Below are 11,757 nucleotides of genomic sequence, written 5' to 3'. Positions count from 1 at the left end.
ACATGAATTTAATCTCCATTTGACCAATAAATACAGGACTGTTGAGTATTGCAGGTATTGGAGAGCATGATTAGAGAACTGAGTTACTGATTAATAACATTTGTGAACATATAACCTATAATTGAATAACCTTGCATCAGTTTTCCGCTTGTAATAGCTTGGGGGAAAAGTTCCATGTAGTTACCAAGTACCACAGTTGTTCAAAGCGGGTAGGCAAGTTGACAGCTGGTTGATGGTCACCTCTTGCATATTTGTCCATTCTCTGCTTGGTAATGGGTGAGTAAAAGTTCCATTGCCATTCTGTGGTTCCATGTGGATTTTCCACTCTTGTAGTAGTCGTTTTCCCTCTTCAAAGGATTTCACCACGTGTATTTAAACGTCTGCGGAAATAAGAAGCTGACTGCGGAGTGCCACTGTGATGGATAAGAGACCTTCTTTGGCGGAGTGTGGTTGCAGATAGGTCTGTGAATAACTTGACCGACTGGTGGGGAGACGCCAGGGTTTTACATTTACTTGCTGCCGCCATCAGGGCTTCTTTAGTGTGGAAGAAATGAATCCTAGCCAGTGTGTCCCCAGGTATATCCTTATCAAAGAATTTTGGTTTTGGCACTATGTGTGCTCTGTCTATTATCATATCTCGGGGTGTTAAATCTGGTAGGAGTGTAGAGAATAGCTTATGTAAATAAGATTGCAGCTCACTGGGAGGCACTAACTCTGGTATGCCTCTAAACTTTATATTGTTACGGCAGGAACGGTCTTCAATGTCCGTCATCTTTGCTTATAACGCTTCTATGGCAGGAACGGTCTTCAATGTTCGCCATCTTTACTTTTAATGCCTCTACTTCGGCTGCCATATCATTGTGCGCATCAATACCATTATTTTGAGAAGTTGCATAATCTCCCATCTTATTTTCAATGTGTTGTACCCTGTCCTCTAAGTGCTGAATAGCAGTTGACAGAGGTACTAAAAGTTGTGCCATTTCAGTATGTAGGGAAGTTTTCAGGGCAACCAACATTTACTTAAGAATGGCTTCTGACGCTGGTTTGTCCATAGCTGGAAAGTCTATAATTGAACCTGGCGGTCTTTCCGCCGGTGTTAACCTCTCTGCTGATGCACTGACCTGGATCAAGTTTGGTGCTGCTGTCCTTGGTCGCTGACTCAAGGGACTGCAGGAGGGTTTCCCCTTGTGCAGCCGCCGTCTTGGGGAGTAGAGGGGTTCGGTGAAAGCTGAGGTTCCAGGTAAGAGGCTGGAGAGCATGAGCAGGGTATCTGCGCTGATGGTGAGCTTTGTTAAGACGCAGAAAAGGGTGGTTGTTCCTGCGCATCGGCCCCATCTTTCCCCCAGTCCTTTTCAAAATAGTGCTCTAGACTATTTTTAAGCTTGGGGAGTAGCCTCTTTGTCTTCCCCATATTCAGGAGAGGTTGCCCAGAGGTTTTATCCCGTTTGGGCTCGCTTGAAGCGAGATGGTGCTGTGCTTTAGCCTCTGATTGCCAGGAGCGCTTCAGTTATGCAGCCATGTCTCTCGGCAGCCTAGCCACGCCCCTCTGTCCATAGCCTTTAAGCTAAGCCAGGCTCCTTCACCATCACATCTGATTCAGAAAATGGGTCTGGCTTAGCTAATGAAGCCACACAGCCGGCCCCTTCATCATGTCACCAAAACAGGGAGTGGAAACTCTCTCCCTCTGAACGAATAAAAGTAATATGGTGTTCAGAGCTTGATAAAGTCCCCTGATAGTGTTTAAAAGGGAATCTGTCACCTAATCTTAGCCTTCTAGACCGCTCAGATCAGGTTACAGACTCCTTTGCCCACATTACAATGGTACCTTTATTTGTGCTGTCTCTCACCGAAATCATTCAAAAAAGTCTTTTAAAACTTTTGCTAATGAGGTTCGGCAAGTGCCCAGGGGCGGCAGTACTGCAGCAAGTGCCCAGGCCTCTCAGCGATGTGCCCAGAAAACCACACCTATTTCACCCCTCTGATCCGTCCTCCTTTCCTATTACCTCCTCCTCTCCCTCACAAATCTTGCTCCTGCGCCGCTCCACACTTGTCCTTCACCTGCGCACTGCTGTGCCCATTATGGGCAGAGGAACAGGGAGTTGGACTGCACATGCGCCGGTTCGTAGCTCGAAATCCAGCGGGCGGAAGTAACCAGCCAATGCAGAGGACTGCAGTGAAGCCAAATAAGGGGTGAAATAGGTGTGGTTTTCTGGGCATATTGCCGAGGGGCCTGGGTACTTGCTGTGGCTCATCAGCATTCAGCACATGTTTTAAAAGTCTTTTTTGGAAGATCTCGGCGAGGGACAGCACAAATAAAGGTACCACTGTAATGACGGCACAGAAGTCTATAACCTGATCTGAGCAGTCTAAATGGCTCAGATTAGGTGACAAACTCCCTTAAAATTTTTATGCAGCTACGTCAATATTTGATCATCTTGTAAAGAAAGTTGAGGGTCTTTACATATAAAGCTGGGCTGTTTTTATATATGCTTTATGTGTTTTATTTATTTGAGAAATTTGATTAGGAAGGATATTAGCAGAAATATTTGACATTAATAAGGATTAATAATGAATGTGAAAGTGGATCTTTAAGTGGATTGCGATCTAAATGTTTTTAAGAAATACAATTTCTTCTCACAAGTCCATACAGGCCTTGACATTTTCTGCAGTGGATAATATTTTTCTTTGCTGAGAATTGTACCATAAAGCGTAATAAGTGTAATATAAATAAATGAAAATTGTTGGTAAGAGAACCTAACATTTTCTCACACTCATAGCTCGAGCTGGTATGTTTTTCCATGGATTTATATCCTTTGAAATATTCAAGAAAGCTAAAGCTTGAAATTTAGGGCTTTGTGATGAGGCTTACATGTAAATTGAGATATAATTACTTCAAAAGGACATAGAAAGGAATATTCAAGTTTGAAAATCAAGCACATTTACTGCAGTGTTGCCCTGGATTACCTGAGCTCATCATTTAAAAGTACTCTAAGGCCTCACACATACAGCTGGTATGCAAAAGATCCACTCTCCAGCATTTCATGGTTGTTTCTTTTACAGTTTTGATTACCGTTTTTTTCTGATAGCTAGGACAAAAGCTAAACATTAATTATTTAACTGTAGTTAAAGAAACACTAAACACAGAAAATGGAATATATGGCAAGTGGTCTGCAAACAAATGTGGATAGTGAAATGACTTAAAATAACATAAAATACCTAAAGATTAAAAATAATAATTTTGATCTAGTAGAAGGACCTGGCTTGTCGTGGGTATATTTAATCTGTTTCATTTAATGTTTGTGTGTGTTGTTAAAAGATATTGACAGTATCCTCCATAACAGTGTCCTCTACAGTACCCCGCCCTTTTAAAGTAAACTCCACAGCCCCTCACCCCTTAACACTGACCCCCCACAGTGTCCCGCCTTCTTAAAATAGAACCTCCACAGCAGCCCATCCCCTTAACTTTGACCTTTACAGCAGCCTGCCCCTTTAACAGTGAGTTTCACAGCACCCCACTCCCTTGACATTGACTTCCTCAGGGGCCCGCCCCCTTAACAGTGACCTATACAGCACCCCGCCCCTTAAATCTGACTCCATAGAGGACTGTCCCCTTATCTGTGACCTCCACTGTTCCCTGCCTCCTTAACAGAGACCTCCACAGCACCCGTCCCTTTAACAGTGATTGCCACAGTACCCTGCTCCCTTAACAGTGACCTCCACAGTACCCCACTCCCTTAACAGTGACCTCACAGTACCCTGCTGACTTAACAGTGACCTCCACAGCAGCTGCCCCTTTAATAGTGGCCCCTGTCCACTTAACAGAGACCTCCACAGTGCTCGACCCTTTAACAGTGACCTCCACAGGGGCCTGCCTCCTTAACAGTAACATCCTCAGTGAATGTCCCTTTAACAGTAACCTCCACAGCAGCTGCCCCTTAAATAGTGTCCCCTACCCCTGTAACAATAATATACACACTGAACCTCCCTTTAACAGTGACCTCTACAGCAGCTTGCCACTTTAAGGCTAGGGCTGCATGCGACATTTTGTCGTACCAATGTCATGCAGCAAATTTTATAAAATTAGGCTATGGTGTCGCACTGTGACATGTGACATGCTGCGACATGACAAATGCAAAAAATACATAAAAGATGGATACATGTAGCAGTGTAGTTGTGCCCTATGTGTCGTGCGACTTATTGTCATTGTGTAGCCCTAGCCTAAAGCTGACCTACAGCAGTTAATAAAAATGGCTCGGTTGTTATGGAAACCTGGAGTAAAACTGTGTGTATGTGAAGACTAAGGACCTGTGAGCTTCTATTGGCTGATAAGGGACATGTGACCGTGTGTATGGCAGTTGAGATATGAGTGAAAGAATTGACAGCTTCTATTGGCTAATGCTGGTAATTTTTGGGGTAATATCTCAGGAATGGTACATCCTAGATAGCTGATACGGTCTAAAACCTTACCGGACACCCGATGTACCTGTGTGCCAAATTTGGTGAAGATCGGTCCAGTGGTTTGGTCGTGCATAAAGAACAGACAGACAGAAACTAATTTTTATGTATATAAGAGACTAGCTGAAGGACCGGGCTTTGCATGGGTATATTTCACCTATCTATTGTCGTAAAAAAAATATCAACAGTATCCCCCATAACTAGAGTTGAGCAGACACCTGGATGTTCGGGTCCGACGGGTTCGGCCGAACTTGACCCGAACTTGACCCTGAACCTGAACCCCATTGAAGTCAATCAGGACCTGAACTTTGGAGTACTAAAATGGCTCTAAAAAGTCATGGGAAGGGATAGAGGGCTGCAAATGGCAGTAAAATGTGGTTAAGAGCATGGCAAGTGCTCTGCAAACAAATGTGGATAGTGAAATGACTTAAAATAACATAAAATACGTAAAAATTAAAAATAATAATTTTGATCTAGGAGGAGGAGGTCCATATGGAGTAGGAGGCTGTGGATGTGGCGGTGTAGTGGATGTGGCGGTGTAGGTGGAAGCAGCGGTGGAGGAGGAGCAGGTAGCCAACACTGGTTTTTGGTTTTATTTTAAATTATATTTTATTATTATTTTTTCTTTAAATTTGGGTAGACCCTAAAACATTGGAAAATATAGAAAATAAAACAAAGAGAAAGTGCACTGGAGTACCACAATGGCTGGGTGAGGCCGGTATACATGTCTATTCTGCACAAGGTACGGACAAATCCTGTGGGATCCTTGCCTGGTTCATTTTAATGAATGGGAGCTTGTTCACATTGGCTGTGGACAGGCGGCTGCGCTTGTCTTGGATAACCCCCTCCTGCCGTGCTAAACAAACGTTCAGACAATGCACTGGCTGCAGGCAGGCCAGCACCTCCAAGGCGTAAAGGGCAAGCTCAGGCCATGTGCCCAATTTGGAGACCCAGAAGTTGAAGGGGGCAGACCCATCAGTCAGTATGTGTAGGCGTGTGCATACATACTGCTCCACCATGTCGCATGTCCCCGTGATGTCCACGATCCAATTTTATATCTTCTCTATCAACTTTTGACGTTCTTTTCTGCGCCTACCATGGTGATCAAGGGTAGCAGGGAATCAGGGTTCAATGCCAGAGAGGGAGCATGAGAAAGGGATACCACACCCAAGGCAGGTCAATGGCTGCAATGGGATCGGGGGGAGAAATGTGGGAGAAGTTATTGAAGCAGAAGCATCCAAGTAAAGGAGGGGGCGAGCAGCAATTACCCACTCCCGACTCGGGGAGGTAGTGACGATAAATAACAATACAGGACTCTTAAGATGCCTTGTTATTGGAATGATTAATACAAAATTACATGGAATGTCACTGGGGTATTTTGGATTTGGAAACGTTAGACAAGAGAGACCCTGCTGCAGCTTTGTTGACTCTAGATAACTTCTGCCTTATCGCACGTCCCCGTGACGTCCACGATCCAATTGGATATCTTCTCTATTAACTTTTAATGTTCTTTTCTGCGCCTACCATGATGATCACGGGTAGTGGGGAATCAGGGTTCCAAGCCGGAGAGGTAGCGTGAGAAAGGGATACAACATCCAAGGGAGGTCAATGGCTGAAATGTGATCAAGCGGAAATGTGGGACAAGTTATTAAAGCTGAAGGATTGAATGAAAGGAGGGGGTGCGCGTCAATTAAAGATGAATTTCAGAAATATAAGTCCTTGTCACCTATGCAGAGCAGGGGTTTTTCATCAGCAAAAATGGGTTAATGTCACCCACCAATGGAACAGACGATTTTTAAAAATTTCGGTCTCTGTCAACTATGCAGAGCAGGGGTTAATTCACGGCTAAAATGTCACCCAAGAATGTAACAGATGCTTTTGCACCCTGCTCCCTCTTTTGCTGTGCTGGTGCCTCTGTGTGACCACTGCTTCCATGTGGCTTCTAGCACCTCATCATCCTCCCCATTATCTTCCATCCACTCTTTACCCCTGCCCTCCTTGTCGGTCTGCAGACTGCAGAAAGACGCAGCAGTTGGCACCTGTGTTTTGTCATCATCAGAGACATGCTGTGGTGGTCTTCCCGTGTCCTCATTCTGAAACATAAGTGGTTGGGCATCAGTGCACTCAATCTCTTCACTTCTGGGGCAGGAATATGTGGATGGCCCACAGAAACCCTGCCATCAGAGTCATCAAAAAGTAAAAGAGACTGCTGCATGACTTTGGGCTCAGACTGCTTGCCTAATTTGCAAGGGGGTGAGTTGAAAGACAGATGGCCATGGGCTGTAGGTGCCAACTCTGATCTTTCAGCAGGGGACTGGGTGGGAGACAATGTGAAGGAACTGTAAGCACTGTCATCCCCTCAAATCTACTATCGTCTGTACTTGCTCTGGCCTCACCATTCGTACTGTCCTAAATGCAATGTAGGCCGTAAATGTGCTTTTTAGCGCAAAAGATGAGCATTTATCACAATGTAACAGACGAATTAGTGAAATGTATTTCCTTGTCCACTAGGTAGAGCAGGGGTATATCAGAGCCCAAAATTGGTGAATGTCACCCCAAGAATGTTACAGACGAATTAGTGAAATCTAGTTCCCTGTCCACTATGTAGAGCAGGGGTATATTACAGCCAAAAATTGGTGAATTTCACCCGACAATGTAACAGATGAATTAGTGAAATGTATTTTCCTGTCCACTATGTAGAGCAGGGGTATATCACAGCCAAAAATTAGTGAATGTCACTCAACAATGGAACAGACAAATTAGTGAAATGTATTTCCCTGTCCACTATGTAGAGCAGGGGTATATCACAGCCAAAAATTGGTGGATTTCCCCTGACAATGTAACACAAATTGGTGAAATGTAGTTTCCTGTACACTATGTAGAGCAGGGGTATATCACAACTAAAAATAGGTGAATGTCACCCAACAGTGTTACAGACAAATTAGTGAAATGTATTTTCCTGTCCACAATGTAGAGCAGGGGTATATCACAGCCAGAAATTTGGGATATGTCACCCAACAATGTATCAGAAAAATTAGTGAAATGACTTAAAATAACATAAAATACGTAAAAATAAAAAATAACAATCTTGTTCTAGGAGGTGGAGGTCCATATAGAGTAGGAGGTTGAGGAGGCGGTGGACGTAGCGGTGTAGTGGAAGTGGCAGTGGAGGAAGAAGAGGTAGCCAACACTTGTTTTTGGTTTTAATCTTTTTTTTTTTTTTTTTTATTAGGGTACACTCCAAAACATTTGGAAATATTAAAAATACAACAATGAGAAAGTGTGCTGGAGTATAACAATGGCTGGGTAAGGCATGTATACATGTCTATTCTGCACAAGGTACGGACAAGTCCTGTGGGATCCATACCTGGTTCATTTTAATGAACGTGAGCTTGTTCACATTGGCTGTGGACAGGCGGCTGCGCTTGTCTGTGATCATGCCCCCTGCTGTGCTAAACACACGTTCAGACAATACACTGGCTGCAGGGCAGGCCAGCACCTCCAAGACGTAAAAGGCAAGCTCAGGCCATGTGCCCAATTTGGAGACCCAGAAGTTGAAGGGGGCAGACCCATCATTCAGTACGTGTACGTGTAGGCGTGTGCACACATACTGCTCCACCATGTTACTGAAATGCTGCTTCCTGCCAAGATGTTCCATATCAGCTGGTGGTGCTGGTTGTTGTGGCGTGCTGACAAAGCTTTTCTACAGTCTGGCCTTGCTAACCCTGCCTTCTGATGGTCTGGCGGTGCGCAGCTGCGTTGGCGACCTCTTTATCCTCCTCTGCCTTCGTCTTGTGCTTCCACTGTGCCCCCGCTGTCAGGTGGGAATGCCATCAGCAGCGTGTCTACCAGCATGTGCTTGTACTCGCGCATCTTATGGTCACGCTCCAGTGACGGAATTAAGGACGGTATGTTGTCCTAGTAATGGAGATCCAGCAGCGTGGCCACCCAGTAATCAGCACAAGTTAGAATGTGGGCAACTCGGCGGTCATTGCGGAGACACTGCAGCATGTAATCGCTCATGTGTGCCAGGCTGCCCAGATTCAACGACAAGCTGTCCTTTGTGGGATGTGTATCGTCTGTGTCTTCTGTATCCCCCCAGCCATGCACCAGTGATGGCCATAAGCTGGTTTTGGTGCCACCCTGCTGTGAAAACGGTTCCTCCTCCTCCATTTCCTCCTCATCATCCTCCAACTCGTCATACTTCAGAACTGTGCCCTGGCTGGACAATTGTGTACCTGGCGTATGTTGGGGCAGAAACCCAGCCTCGGAGCCACTTGTGAATGACTGGCATGAAACCCTTGTAAATGATTCCTCTTCCTCCTCCTCCTGTGCCACATCCTCTTCCATCATCGCACAAAGCGTTTTTTCAAGGAGGCATAGAAGTGGGATAGTAACACTGAGAATGGTGTCATCGGCACTGGCCATGTTGGTGGAGCATTCGAAACAGCGCAACAAGGCACACAGGTCTCGCATGAAGGCCCACTCATTGGTGGTGAAGTGGTGCTGTTCCGCAGAGCAACTCACACGTGCGTGCTGTAGCTGAAACTCCACTATCGCCTGCTGCTGCTCGCACAGTCTGGCCAGCATGTGCAATGTGGAGTTCCACCTTGTGGGCATGTCGCATTTGAGGCGGTGAGCGGGAAGGCCGAAGTTAAACTGCAGCGCTAACAGGCGAGCAGCAGCAGGGTGAGAATGCCAAAAGCGTGCACAGACGGCCCGCACTTTCTGCAGCAGCTCTGACATATTGGAGTAATTTTTAAGGAATTTCTGCAACACCAAATTCTGCACATGCGCCAGGCAAGGGATGTGCGTCAAACCGGCTAGGCTCAGAGTTGCTATGATATTCCGCCCATTATCGCACACCCCCAGTCCGGGCTTGAGGCTCACTGACATCAAACACTCATCTGTCTGTTGTTCTATGCCCGTCCACAGCTTCTGCACGGTGTGGGGTTTGTTCCCCAAACAGATAAGCTTTAAAACTGCCTGCTGTCATTTACCCTGGCTGTGCTGAAGTTGGTGGTGAAGGTGTTAAGCTGACCGGATGAAGAGGCGGTAGAGGATGAGGAAGTGGAGTAGGAGGAGGAAGCAACAGGACGCAAAGAGAAGTGCCCTGCAATCCTCGGTGGTGGAAGGACATGCGCCAGACTGCTATCCGTTTCAGGCCCAGCCACCACTGCATTTACCCAGTGCGCTGTTAGGGAGATATAACGTCCCTGACCTTGCTTACTGGTCCACGTATCTGTAGTTAGGTGGACCTTGCCGCAGATGGCGTTGCGCAGTGCACACCTGATTTTGTCCCCACTTGGTTGTGCATTGAAGGGATGGCTCGCCTGGAAAAGTAGTGGCAGCTGGGCACGACGTACTGTAGAACAGCCACCGCCATAAGGCTTTTGAAACTCTCCTTCTCCACCAGACGGAATGACAGCATTTCAAAGGCCATTCATTTTGAAATGCTGGCATTCAGGGCCAAGGATCGCGGGTGGGTAGGGGGGATACTTCCTATTTGGCTCCAGTGTTTGGGAGATACACAGATGAATGCTTCCATGGAACATTGTGGAGATGCTTGGTGACACAGGTGGTGGTGTTGCTGGCACATCTTCTGTTTGCGGGGTGGCAGGTGCCACTGTCACTCCAGAGGGGGATGAAGAGGCCGAGACTGTAGCAGAAGAGGAAGCAGGAGGAGCCAGAGACCTTTCTTGGTTTCTGAGGTGTCTACTCCACTGCAGCTCGTGCTTTGCACTTAGATGCCTGGTCATACAGGTTGTGCTCAGGTTTAGAACATTTATGCCTCGCTACAGGCTCTGATTGCACAGCATGCAATCCACTCGTGTCTTGTTGTCAGCACGTTGTCTGAAGAACTGCCACCCCAGGAAACTCCTTGGAGCTGGCTTTGGTGTGCTTGGTCCCTTGGTGCGGTGGGCAGTAGCAGGCGTACTGTCTAGGGGACGACCGCTCTGCTTTTGCACCCTGCTCCCTCTTCTGCTGTGCTGGTGGATCTGTGTGACCACCGCCTCTTCCTCCGAACTAGACAGGCCACTGGCATGACCTTGATTCCATGTAGGGTCAAGGACCTCATCGTCCTTCACATCATCTTCCACCCAGTCTTCACCCCTGCCCTCCTTGTCGGTCTGCACACTTTCGAAAGCCACAGCAGTTGGCACCTATGTTTCATTATCATCCGAGATGTGCTGCGGTGGTCCTCCCATGTACTCATCCTGAAACATAAGTGGTTGGGCATCGGTGCACTCAATCTCTTCCACTTCTGGGGCAGGGCTAGGTGGATGGCCCTGGGAAATCATCAAAAAGCAGAAGAGACTGCTGCATGACTTGGGGCTCAGACTGCTTGGCTGATTTGTAAGGGAGTGAGGTGAAAAACTGATGGCCATGGGCTGCATGTGCCAACTCTGATCTTTCAGCAAAGGACTTGGTGGGAGACAATGTGAAGGAACTGGAGGCACTGTCAGCCACCCAATCTACTATCACCTGTATTTTCTCTGGCCTCACCATTCGTAGAGCCGCATTCAGCCCTACCAAATAACGCTGAAGGTTCTGTCATCTACTCACACCTGAGGAAGGTGTTTTACTTGTGTGTGTAGCTGGCACATATCGACCACGTTCTCTCCGTGCAACAGGAGCTCCACCAACACCAGTAGCACCACGAGAGGGGCCACATCCCTTATTTGACGCTCTCCACATTCTTTCCGTTCACCCACCAACCTAACAGATGGTTTATGTCAGGCGACAATGTAACTGCCAATAGTCAACAATTAAGTTCACTGACCGTACAGCATTGCCGGTGTCATAAAAAGGAAAGATTTCTTGAGGTCACACAATATTGTGACAGGTGAAATTTATACAATTACTCCATGGTCACAAAAAATGTTAATTTGTCAACCAACAATGTAACTGTAGTATTGACTAGTTGTATTGGACTGTCAGAAATGCATCAAAGGCCGCAAATGTAGTGTCTTGCACAAAATGGGTGTTTTTAAAAAAACTGACTATAACAGCGGTATTTAAAGCTTGTATTGGATTGTCACAAAGGCAGCAAAGGCCCCAAATGTAGTGTCTTGAACAAATATGTTTTTTTTTTAATACCAGAATAAAACTGCAGTATTTAACACTTGTATTGGACTGTCACAAAGTCAGCAAAGGCCGCAAATGAAGTATCTTGCACAAAATGGGTGTTTTTTTTAAAACCAGAATATAATTGCAGTATTTAAAGCTTGTATTGGACTGTCACAAATGCAGAAAAGACTCCAAATGTAGTGTCTTGCACAAAATGGGTGTTTTTTTAAT

Source organism: Bufo gargarizans, chromosome 5, assembly GCF_014858855.1.
Source record: "Bufo gargarizans isolate SCDJY-AF-19 chromosome 5, ASM1485885v1, whole genome shotgun sequence".
Taxonomy (NCBI): domain Eukaryota; kingdom Metazoa; phylum Chordata; class Amphibia; order Anura; family Bufonidae; genus Bufo; species Bufo gargarizans.
The sequence above is the reverse complement of the archived record's forward strand: the minus strand, read 5'-3'. Positions refer to the sequence as shown.